General features: G+C 37.4%; 1 long non-coding RNA gene across 1 annotated transcript in view; it reads left to right on the forward strand.

Moving 5' to 3' along the window:
• Positions 1–11988, forward strand: part of LOC125933905 (uncharacterized) — a 160991-nt gene extending 149003 nt beyond the window's left edge. Inside the window, exon 3 of the long non-coding RNA XR_007461152.1 lies at positions 11534–11988. This is a non-coding gene — a long non-coding RNA (uncharacterized LOC125933905). The remainder of the gene's footprint in view (positions 1–11533) is intronic.
• The last annotated feature ends 672 nt before the right edge of the window (positions 11989–12660 follow it).

Below are 12660 nucleotides of genomic sequence, written 5' to 3' on the forward strand. Positions count from 1 at the left end.
TACCCAAAGTCAGAATGGAGTGCTAGTGGCCAGATACTAGAAATGTTTGCTGCCTTAAAGATGACAGATTGATCAGAATACATTTAATTTTATTCCCTCCTGCCACTCCACTAAAATACAATATAAGGACCTGTTAACCCCCCCCCCCCCCCCAGAAAAAAGCTAAGTTTATGGAGAGCAAACAGAACAGGTAACAATAGCAATATTTGGAAGCTAGTAAGCAAATGGATGAGTGGTACCTAATGTAGGAGGCCCAAGAAAGTCAACTCCCAACCAACATTGAGGAGAGCAAGAACCAACCCAATGTGCTCAATCAAATCCTCAGAAGATACAGGAATAGGCATTATTCTTGGTGATAGAGGTGAAAGAAGAGTGTCTACAAAAGAAGGACTACTCAACAACAGTCCGTGATCCCTACCTCCACTCTCTCCGATACATCAGTATGACACAGGAGGTATAATCTGGGAAGGGTGCCTGGACTGGGGAATGCCACCTACAGTTCAGAGAAGGAATATTATTCTGAAAGAAAGGGGATTGACAAATACACATCTACATCTTGTTTATATACCTCAGGAATGTTGAGACCTACACCCTACACCCAGCCTTCTTCTCCCACTTGGCTCTCAGAATTCTTACACTTGGGAATTTACTCTTAGGCAGGATGTTGGAAGAGTAAGAAACAAACAGAGACAATTAAAGGGGGCCTAATAGACATGACTTCTGGTCTGCAGTATTCCTGCGCCTTCTTCCCTTATACACAAAATAAGACCACACATCCCTTCCTTTTGAGGTTAGAAATTGTCATGTGACCAGCTCCGCCCAATAAAGTAGTGAGCAGAAGTGACATGTGTCCCTTCCAGATGGACACTTTTAGTTGCCAGTTTGTTTCTCCACTCCTGACTCCCCATGCTCTGGTGACATTGAAGCATGTGTTGGTATGGAGTTGAGGTACTAATTTATAATAGAATTACCTTGACTGGCAATGGACATTGCTAGCAATATCTTAGAGGCATTTTTCTTCCAGCCTGACCTCTACCCTATCCTTCTGACATATGCAGGTTTCCCAACAGACACGTAAACAAGATCATGCTTGTCTAATCATTACAGAGCCCCATTCACAAACTCACAGCTCCACTCCAGTTTTCACTCCCTACTCTTAAGTACTAGCACATAACCATGAGTCAGGGATTACCACTTATCTGACATAAGTATGTAACATGAAAAAAGTCTTATCTACAAGCAGAAGGTCTTATCTAAAAGCAACTTGTATTAAACAACATTCTGCAGAGAGAGAAAAATTTTCAAAAAAATGCTGTAATTAGTGTCTTAACAAGGCCTGAGAAGACAAAAACCAAAAAGGTATATTTTGAGAAAAATAATCAACTTTAATAAACCTAAAATCTGAATGCAAGAATGAAAACCTCAACAAAAAAGACTGAAGAATTAAGTTTAGAAAATTTCTCAGCAAGTAGCATGAAATGATGGAGACTGGAAGAGGAATTCAGAAAGACACTTTCTGGAAATCCAACACTCAGATAATGGGATTTCCAGACACCACAAAGAAAACAGAGGACAGAAAGTCATCAGTGAAAGAATTCAAGAATATTCCCCCAGCTGGACAGGAGTTTCTAGACAGAAAGGGCCACTAGGTTCCCAGCACAATGGTTGTAATCATCCCACACCAAGGGACCAAGGGCTATCATAAGATTTCAGAACACAGTGAAAGAGATATCAAATTATCTGTTTAATACATCTCTTTTATGTCCTTAAAATAAGGTTTTCAGTGGGCTCTGGATTTTTCTCCCCAACCTACCAGACAGAGCAACGTGTTCTCTTTCCAGGAGAAGAAACTGGTGAGGAAGAGCAAGGAGATGTGAGGAATGTTACTAGAACCATGGCAAAACGGCAGTGGAGTTCTCCTTTCCTTCCCCTGTACAGGGTCTCTCATTACCAAGTCATCCATGTATCTTCTCACTGATTTTTATCTCTTGAGCCATCAATTACTGAGACAGTGGGGTTAAAATCCCCCAGTGACTGTGGATATGTCCCATTTATTTTATCCAATTATTCTGCTTTGTAAATATTTCTTTTCTTTGAGAATGTTAAAGATAACTTAGGCTCAGAATTAGGTGTTGAATTATTTTTCTTGTCATTATGTAATGAACCCCTTTTTCCTTTTTAATACTTAAAACCATTTTATTTTTTTATTCATACAATGACATCGGCTTTCTTTTGCTTGTTATTTGCTTGGAGTATATTTTTGCAAGCATTTACTCTCACCCTTGCTGTATCATTGTATTTTGCTGTGCCACGAGATTTTTTTTTTAATCCGAACTGAGCGCCTGTTCTCTGATTTTAGTTCATTTCACTTAAAGATTACTAAATTATTTGCTTATGGTTTTAACATCTGATTTTGTGTTTTCTATTTGCCAGACATTTTTGTTTGTGTGTTTGTTCTTTCCTGACTTCCATTAGATTTCATGAATCCCCTTTTCCTCAGTGGATTAGGAACATATGTATTCCATATTAATTATTTGCTAAGAGTTGAATTTTTTACATTCATTTAAATACATCATTGTCTTGACAGAAACTAAAGTTAATTAATATTTCTCACTTCCCAAATATACACTTTAGAATGTTTTGATGATTATTTACATGTATTTCAATCATACCCTGTTTTTAACACTCCAAATTAGTCATCTGTTGTTTTTTCAACTAACACACTTACATACAGTAATCTACATGTTTGCCAATTGCTTTGGTCTGTACTGTAACTTCAACCCATTCCTTCATCAGGCTGTTTCTTGGACTTTTACATATACTTTTTATTAATGTATTTAGAATTGTTTAGGGAGGGTTAAAAACATTACTCATTGTTAAAAACCTTTATTTCTTCCACATAGTTTAACTTCATATACAATTCTGTATCCCTTCGTGTTTAGAATGAACTTTTCTTATTCTAGTATCTATTATTGCTCTTGAAAATTAATCTAATAATCTTTTTGTTGTTGTTGTTGTTGTTAAGTGCAATCTGTCTTTTCCCTGGATACTTTGTTTTCTTTTGGGGGACTTTAGGGAAGACAGCAGAATATAAAGACCCTAAACTCACCTTGTCCCATGGATACAACTAGATAACACTCACATCATTGTAAATAATTGAGAAAATGACCCAAAGACTTGCAGAACAAACACTACAACTAAATGTAGATGGGAGGCCACACTGAAGAGGGTAGGAAATGTGGAGAAGTAGTGGAGAGTTAAGCCCCATCAGTCTAGCCACAGGAAGGAGGGAGCCACGGGCATGGAGAGAGGTAAGAAACAGCCTCTCACACCAAGGAGCCTGCATAGGAAAGATAAATCCTCACAGCATTTGGCTTTGAAAACCAAGTGGCTGAATTTTGTGAATTCTTACAACCAGTGGGACGTAAAGCCTGGAACTTTAAAAATCAGCAGACTCAGTCTGGGAGAGCCCAGAGGGTGATAGGAAGCTGAGTCCGTGCCCTGAAAGAACATGACAAACAGCCAGCGGAGATACAACATAGAAGCAGCAGTTTGAAAAACACAGGGGGCATACAGGAAAGAGTTATTTACTAATCTCAGAGTTCCCTGAAGGACTTCTCCAGGAGCAAAGGAGCTGGCAGCCACCATTTCCCTCTCCTGCCCCCCGGCATAAACACATGGCCACCCGCAGTAACCAGCACAGCACCAGCATTCACTACCTAATTTGCTTACATCATGCTCTGCCCCTCCCAGCAGGGCCTGCCTCAGTCCTCACGCTGTAGGTCTTCTTCTCTAAAAGACCTGTGCAAACCCTGCCAACACTGAGTCTCTCACCTGCACACCTTGCGGGGCTTCGGTCCAGGTGGCAGCACCTGGTCACCTCCCACTGAGGGCACATGCACCTCACCCATGCACACTTTGCAAAGTGGCTCCAGTCAGCTCAAGTCTCAGTAGCAGCTGGACATCTCCAATGGAAGAGACCAGTGTCACCTTGTTAAAAATGCATGCCCTGCCCACTACTTTCAAAAGCAGGAGACATAATTGACTTTCCTAACACACAGAAATAGACACAGAGAGTTAGACAAAGTGAGGAGACAGAGAAATACGTCCCAAATGAAAGAACAAGGCAAAATCACAGCAAAATATGTAAGTGCAACAGAGATAATATGCCTGATAGGAATTTAAAGTAAAGATAGACATTTATTTGTCTAGATTAGTCTTCTGAGGTAAAGGAAATAAAAGCAAAAATAAACTAGTGAGACTACAGCAAAATAAAAAGTTTCTGCACAGAAAAGGAAAAAGAGTAGGTTTACTGAATAGGAGAAGATATTTGTAAATGACCTATCTGATAGAGGGTGAGTATCCAAAATATATAAGGAACTTACATAAATCAACAAGAAAAAAAAAACAATCTAATTAAAAAGGGGCAGAGGACATGAACAGACATTCCTCCAAAGAAGACATATAGATGGCAACAGATTCAAAAAAGATGTTCAGCATCACTCATCCTCAGGGAAATGCAAATCAAAACCTCAATGAGCTGTCACCTTATATCGGTCAGAATGATTAGTATCAAAAAGATAAGAAATAACAAGCGTTTGCAAGGACATGGAGAAAAAGGAACATTTGTGCACTGTTGGCGAGAATGCAAACTGGTGTAGCCACTACGGAAAACTGTATTGAGGTTCCTCAAAAAATTAAAAATAGAATTAGCCTATGATCTAGGAATGGCACTAATGGGTATTTACCCAAAGAATATGAACTAATTTGAAGGGCTATATGCACCCTTATGTTATTGCAGCATTATCTATAATAGGCCAACTATGGAAACAGCTCAAGTGTCCATCTATAGACGAATAGCTAAAGAAGATGTGGTATATACACACAGCGGAATATTCTTCAGCTATCAAAAAAGAATGAAATCTTGCCATTGGCAAAAACACGGTTGGATTTCGAGAGTATAATGCCAAGCAAAAGAAGTCAGTCAGAGAAAGACAAATACCATTTGATTTCACTCATATGTGGAACTTAAGAAACAAAACAAAGGAACAAAAAGAGAGAGAGAGAGAGAGAAATAAGCAAAAAAGCAGACTCAAATATAGAGAATAAATAGATGGCTACCAGAGGCGAGGTAGAGGGTGGATGGGTAAAATAGGCAAAGAGGATAAGAGTACACTTAACCTGATAAGCACTGAGTAATGTATACAGTTGCTGAATCACTATATTGTACAGCTGTAACTAATATAACACCGTATGTTAACTACACCAGAATTAAAATTTTAAAGAAGTAAATGAATTTGAGGAACTAAATAGACAGTGTTCCAAGGAGACATACAAATGGCCAACAGGTACATGAGAAAGTGAGAAATCTAGGTGCTAAACATCATTAATCATCAGATAAATGAAAATCAAAACCGCTATGAGATGCCACCTCACGCCCATTAGGATGGTTACTATCATAAAAAACAAAAAACAAATGTTAGTAAGAGTGTGGAGAAAGGGGAATTCTTGTGCACTGTTAGCAGGAATATAAATTGGTTCACAAACGATGGAAATAATATAGAATTCCTTACAATATTAAACACAGGACTACCATAAGATCCAGCAATCCCAGGGTTATATACCCTTGGGTATATAACCAAAAGAAATTAAAACAGGATCTCAGAGAAATATCTGTACTCTCATGTTCATTGTCTCATTATTCACAACAGTCAAGATATGGAAACTGCCTGAGTCCATCACTGGGAAACTATGTGGTATATATACACAAAATGCAATATTCAGCTATGAGAAAGAAGAAAACCTTGCCATTTGTGACAAACTGGATGAATCCTGAGGGCATTATGGCTAAGTGAAGTAACTCAGAGAAAAACAAATACTGTAGATCATTTATGTGTAATATCTAATAAAGCCTAAACTCTTCCTAAGTAGAAGGATGGTTACCGGGGCTAGGGGTGGGTGATGGTGAGGGAAATGGAGGGATATTGGTCAAAGATGTAAACTTCCAGGTATAAGATGAATAAACTTTGGTGATCTAGTGTACAGCATGATGATTATCACTATAATACTATATTATATACTTGAAAGTCACTGAGAGATTAGATCTAAAATGCTCTCACCACAAAAAAGAAATGGTAATTATGTGACACGATGAAGAGGTTACCTAAAACTGTGGTGGGAATCATTTGCACTATTTCTTTTTTTTTTCTTTTTTTTAAATTTTTTTAACGTTTATTTATTTTTGAGAGAGACATAGCATGAGCAGAGGAGGGGCAGAGAGAGAGAGGGAGACACAGAATCAGAAGCAGTTTCCGGGCTCCGAGCGGTCAGCACAGAGCCCGATGTGGGGCTCGAACTCACAAACTGTGAGATCATGACCTGAGCTGAAGTCGGACACTCAACCCACCGAGCCACCCAGGCGCCCCAATATTTAAGTATTTCAAGTCAACACGTTGTATACCTCAAACTTACACGATGTTATATGTCAATTACATCTCATTAAAAACTAAGTCGGAGAAACATTTTTTATAGTTTTTTAATTTTCTGTACTTGATTATGTTACCGATTTATTCATTCACCTAATTATTACTAAATGCCTACTAAGTGAACACAAAAATTGGTGAGGGATACCCTGCTCTCAAAGAAAGGCAGCTATAGGGGCACCTGGGTGGCTCAGTTGGTTAAGTGTCCAACTCTTGATTTTGGCTCACATCAGGATCTCACGGTTGCTGAATTCGGCCCCGACTCTGGCTCTGTGCTGACAGTGCGCTGACAGCATGGAGCCTGTTTGGAGTTCTGTCTCTCTCTCTGCCCCTCTCTCTCTCTCAAAATAAACAAACTTAAAAAAAGAAAAAGGCAGCTATAGACTACCAGTTTCAAAAAGCGTTAAAGATTATGAAAGTATATGTATCAAATTATATCAAAAATTTTTTCTGTACCAATAAATACCTACTTTTTGAATCATTTGCAATAATGGATACACTTAGTTTTCTTAACCCAAGTTACTACTAGTGGACATTTAATTACTTTTTATTCACATTGCCCAGATTAACATTTTGTGAACAAATACGTACATATTTTCTTAATTATTCCCAAAAAATTGACTTGAATTATTGGTTTGAGGTAACATATATTTTAAACATTTAGATAATTTGATAAATGCCCTAAAACAGGGATTGTATCCTTGACAAAACTGGCTATTATCTCCTCTGTCTCACCTTTGTCACTACTTATGAGATAACGGGCATTTTATCGTGTGTGAGATTATATTTATTTGCTTTGCAGTAGTCTTTGATTTTTTCTTAAAAATCATTAACCTTTCATCTTGTAAATATCCATTTACTTCCTTTTGACTTTTACCTATTGGGATTTTTGTTGTTTTCATAGGGATTGCAAGAACTCTGTGTTAAAGACATCATCCTTTTGCTACAATATACACCTGAAATATTTTCTCGACTTCACTATTTGTCCCCTCACTTTACATTTTTATGATGTCTCATGATGCACAGAGATTTTTTAAGAAAGTTAAAGCTATTAATCTTTTATTTTATAGAGTCGGCCTAAAAATTTATATGCCTTTCCCCATCTACACATATATTTGTAAAACCAACCTGTATGATTTGTCTGTTTCTTTGCTATTTATACTTAAGCCTTTGGTCTCCTAGGCCCTTAAAGAATGCTGTGAGATAAATATCTAGCTTATTTTCTAAATATTTAATCAATTAGCCAGCACAGTATTTGGACAAACTCTCCTTTCTCACTGAAAATGCTGACATTTCAAAGTTCTGTAAAACAGAAGTCATGTCTAACGTCATCCAGCCAGACTGTGGTAGAGCCAATGTTTGACTGCAAGTTCAATGCTTTGATTGTGTAGTGGCAAAGAGCATGGTGCCGGGATCAAAGAGAACCACATTTGACTGGGACACACCTGGGATTTAGCTACAACCATGCTACCTTGCATAAACTACTGTTTCAGCTCCCAAACTGTAGAGGAGGGAAACGATTCTACCTACCTCAATCTGCTTGTTGAGAATCAGCCACCCATTTTATTCATTCAATGATATTTATTAAAAGCATACTACATAATAGACTATTTTAGACCATTTCTACAGGCAAATTATTTTGATTTTGTTGAATTCAAATAATGACCGATAGCACCATTTCCAACATTCAAATCTGTCCTACACTCTTACCATTGGTAGAAAAGGCACCTGGTATGGTTTTGTTTGTTTGTTTTTTAAGAATCACCAAAGTCGGAAGAGAACTCCTGTAAATGAATGGTATATGTTTGGTCTCCAACACAGTGTCTGACAGAGAGGTAGCAGAAAGTAAATTTTGTAAATGAGTGACTAAATTAAGAATTCTTGCCCATGTGATTTTCCTTATTAAAAAATAGAGAATAAATTATCTTTAAACATAGTCTTCATTTTTCAGTGACGCTAAGAAAATTTTTCAAGTATGTGGATAGATGAAATGGAGAGAGAGGAAAAATTACCCACATTCCCCTGTTTCGAGGAAAAGACTGGCATATGCATGACAAAAAAAGAAGCTACAATCCTCTCAGGTTCATTGTGCCATTTTGATTCAACATGGTTTACTTGCCACATAAATTCTAACCTTGAGTACTTCCAGTTGTTTGATTAATACAGCAAAAGAAGTACATAATCAGCCATCCCAGATCAAGGAAGGAAAATACACACACACACACACACACACACACACACACACACACACATTCTGGGTTCTGTCCTTTTGTGTTACCAAATGTTAATTTCTTGGTGGCCAGTAAAGTGCTTGAAGTCAGCACAGCAAGAGGTCAGAACACAGGCTGGGTCTGGACTTGTGGATTAGACACCTGGTTCCGCTGTTCACATGTTACTTAACCTCCCAGTGCCTCAGTTTCCTTATCTGTAACAACAGGCACAGTAACAGTGCCTACTACAAGGGACTGTCATGAGAATTAAGTAAGTTAAGATGTGTGAACTGTTTGGAACAATAGTGGCACCATAGCATGTGCTCTATAGATATCGCCAAATAAATTAATACATGACACTTCCTTAGCGGAGCTTTTCTCTAAGTTACATCCCTTTACATACTTCATAGCACTAACCATCACGCATGTACAAATTTTAATATTATATTTATTGTTATAACAATGTGACTGTGTTCCCTCAGGGACAGAACTAGGAGTTCATTGGCATCTTATATATTGCTATTATGCCTTAAAAAATTATTCAAAGATTATTTTGCTTTCCTTTAATACATTAATGTAAGAAATTCCCAAGCTAATTTTTTTGTTTTATGGGTTTTTGGTTAAGCTTTAGTATAATTTACAAGCTTAATTAAATTCCTGTAAGAAAACAATCATTGCATCAAATAATTGCGGGGCTAGCCTTCTTGGCACACTCAGATTTCTTAACAGATGTCAAGACCACATTGTGATTGGATCCAAAACTGCAGCCTTGACTGAAAGGCTCTTGAAGGAATCTTTAATTGTTGTCATTTAACTCTTATCTCAAGGGTCCATCAGCTTTAGAACTATCACACTTATTAATAACATCTCTACCTCAGATGTTAAAATGACATCTGATTGAAGGTGGGCGATCCCTCCTGGCACTGCCTGACTTACAGACATAAGATTTAACATCTTTCTACATCTACATCATTTCTAACACCTTTCTACTTATTTTTACTCATCGTGATACCCCTGAATCCAGACCAGTACCTAGCTTCTGAATCAATGAAGCTCAAAAAGGCATAAGAAAGTTACTGATGAATCCAACCCAGGTACCTCTTCACAGTACTTTAAAAAAGAAAAGTAAATCCATTCAAGCTCAAATTTATACAGTTATCATGGAAAAAAATTTTTTTCATTGCCTAAAGTCCTCATAGCTCCTTGTTAAGCTCTGGCCATAACAAGTATAAACCCATGACTAAAATATTCACATTCCATTTCCTATTAAAAAAATGAATCCCTAGTTTATTCATCTTGCCTAATGACACAGAAGGGCAAAACAGGTACTCAAATAATGAATAATAATGTAAGATCTCAGACTGTAAAATCAATATGTCAGATCAGTAGAGCTGTGCTTTGTTTTAATGTTCTCATCCCTGAGTGCAGTAGAGCTTTACCTTCTGAATTATATATATGTATTGACCTAATTATGTAAATATTGACTTTTCCTTATATGAGGATTTTTTGCCAATCCACTGTAATTATGATGTCAATATTTGTGGCCGTAGTAACATTGAATTTAAACTTTATTAATTGTGACTGATAGGGGCATGCCATGAGATATTTCAGGTGGCCACGTGGTCTCAGAACATTGGTGGTAATACAAAAGTGATGTCAATACTTCCCTACATATATTGTAGTAAGGTAAACTGATTTAAGAAGATGACTATTTCAGGGTGCCTGGGTGGCTCAGTCAGTTAAGTGTCTGGCTCTTGATTTTGGCTCAGTTCACGATTTCATGGTTCCTGAGTTTGAGCACCATATTGGTCTCTCTACCAGTAGCATGAAGCATGCTTGAGATACTCTCTCTCTCTCTCTGCTCCTCCTCTGCTCACTCTGCCTCTCTCTCAAAAATAAACTTTAAAAAAAGATGATTATTTCACCCCCAAATAATCTGGGGGCTGGTCTCCACAGCTTGTCAGGTTTCATAACACAGACAAGTAATAACCAAGATGCACCTGGATCTTGGTCTTTAATTTGGGCCATTTTTTAAAAAAATCAAACATTCATTCCTAACTTTAATCCCCACCCTATTAACAAATTCTTTGATCTTTTGACAGATGTTTACACCTCCATCCCCACAGCTGTGTATGTGTATAAAGGATATCATTTAGTATTTGGTATTCTTTGATATTTTTCCAATAAGGACCCTATGCATAGTTAAGTCTAAAACAAAATACAATCTGTATAAATTCGACATTTTAAAAATGTCCTAATTATTTCTCCTTACATGGTTTTATTTTCACTAGAAATCTTTCACACAGTTACCAGAATTATTACATCTCTGAGGCAAGCAATAGTGCCATACCTCAGGACATTTTAATTAAATGTTTTTTAACCAATCAATGACATTAGAAAATATTCCAAATGCTTTAAAAAAGCCAGAGACCTTTTTGAGAACTCCAACTCAAGGGCCTGTACTCTCTAACTTAAGAACAGAAGTACCTGTGTCACATTATTCATTTAGAGTTAGGCAAACACATGGGGAATGCTATGAAAATACTATGGTATCCACATTTTGAGTTTAAGAGCTGTTCTAGGGGTGCCTGGGTGGCTCAGTACATTGAGTGTCTGACTTTGGCTCGGGTCATGATCTTGTGGTTCGTGAGTTCAAGCGCCGCATCCGGCTCTGTGCTGACAGGGCAGAGCCCCCTTCAGATCCTTTGTCCCCCTCCCTCTGCCCCTCCCCTGCTCGCGCTCTCTCAAAACTAAATAAACATTTTTTTAAAAAAGCCATTCTAGACACATCATGGTGAGGTGGTCATGCATTATCATGTGTTTTCTTATTTGCTTCTGCAGGGATGCCAGAGGAGATGAACCTCAGTGATGTAAAGCAGATCCATCAGACAGGCGGAAGTAGTACTTTAGAAACAGCTGGATCAGGATGTTCAGCAGCGACTGATTCCATGGCATTTATGCTGATGGGTGCGGTGATGTTACTTCCTTGGCTTTAGTAACTGAGCCCTTCCACCCCGACACACCTGTCTTATTGGGATCTTGATTTCCCCCCGTCTTCATCTGACTGGAATAAAAAAATCTTTTTGAATGTAACAATTATATTTATGAAAAGGTATGTCACACTAACTTCTTATAAGCCAAGGGGGAACGTTCACGAATTATCTAAAAATGATAGACTGTTTGAAAACATGTCTTCTATGATCCTAACTTAAATCTTCTTAAATTCTAACACATTAAACCTGCAAATGTGAAGAGCACAGAAGTGACTTTGAATAAGAAGGATTCAGTATACCTGTAATTTTGCCATCTTTGATTCTTATCCCTTTTATCAAAGAAAAATGTCTTAAATGGAAAGTATATTTGCAGAACAATGAAAACAATAGTGTTTCTTAAAATACTGGAATTAGAATTCCATTAAATGAATCAAAACAAATGATGGCAAGTAGTATGCATGAATTTTCAAGAGATTCTTCCATTTTTGCAAGCTATATGAAGAAATTACTTGAAGTCTGTAAGTTATAGAGTAGATTGTTGAGGAGCATTTCATGTAATTTCATTGAAGAAGCTTGATAAGTTTTATCCACTGTAACTTAGCCACTGACAAACCTTAAGCTGAGTATTTTGGTAGCATCTGATCTATAGTCTATTATATTCAAAGTGCATCTTTGGTATTGTGGCTTTGCTCCCTCTCTTTGCCGAATGAATTTAGCCATGTTGCACACACACGCCTGCTCTGGGAATATCTCTAAGAAAGCCATTAATTATTTAGTAGAAAGTTTGAAAAATGATATATTCATCCATTCTCAAAATATTCTTTGCTATTTTTTTAAATCTTGATATTAACCAATTGACCATCTGTACATTTCTAAGGTTCCTATGAATACCTAAAGGCATGTACTAATACAGACAATGTAGCTTACAATACTTCAGCTCTTTTTCCATTTGCACATTAGCAGAGTTGCTAATCC

This window comes from Panthera uncia, assembly GCF_023721935.1.
Source record: "Panthera uncia isolate 11264 chromosome A1 unlocalized genomic scaffold, Puncia_PCG_1.0 HiC_scaffold_16, whole genome shotgun sequence".
In the NCBI taxonomy this organism is placed as follows: Eukaryota; Metazoa; Chordata; class Mammalia; order Carnivora; family Felidae; genus Panthera; species Panthera uncia.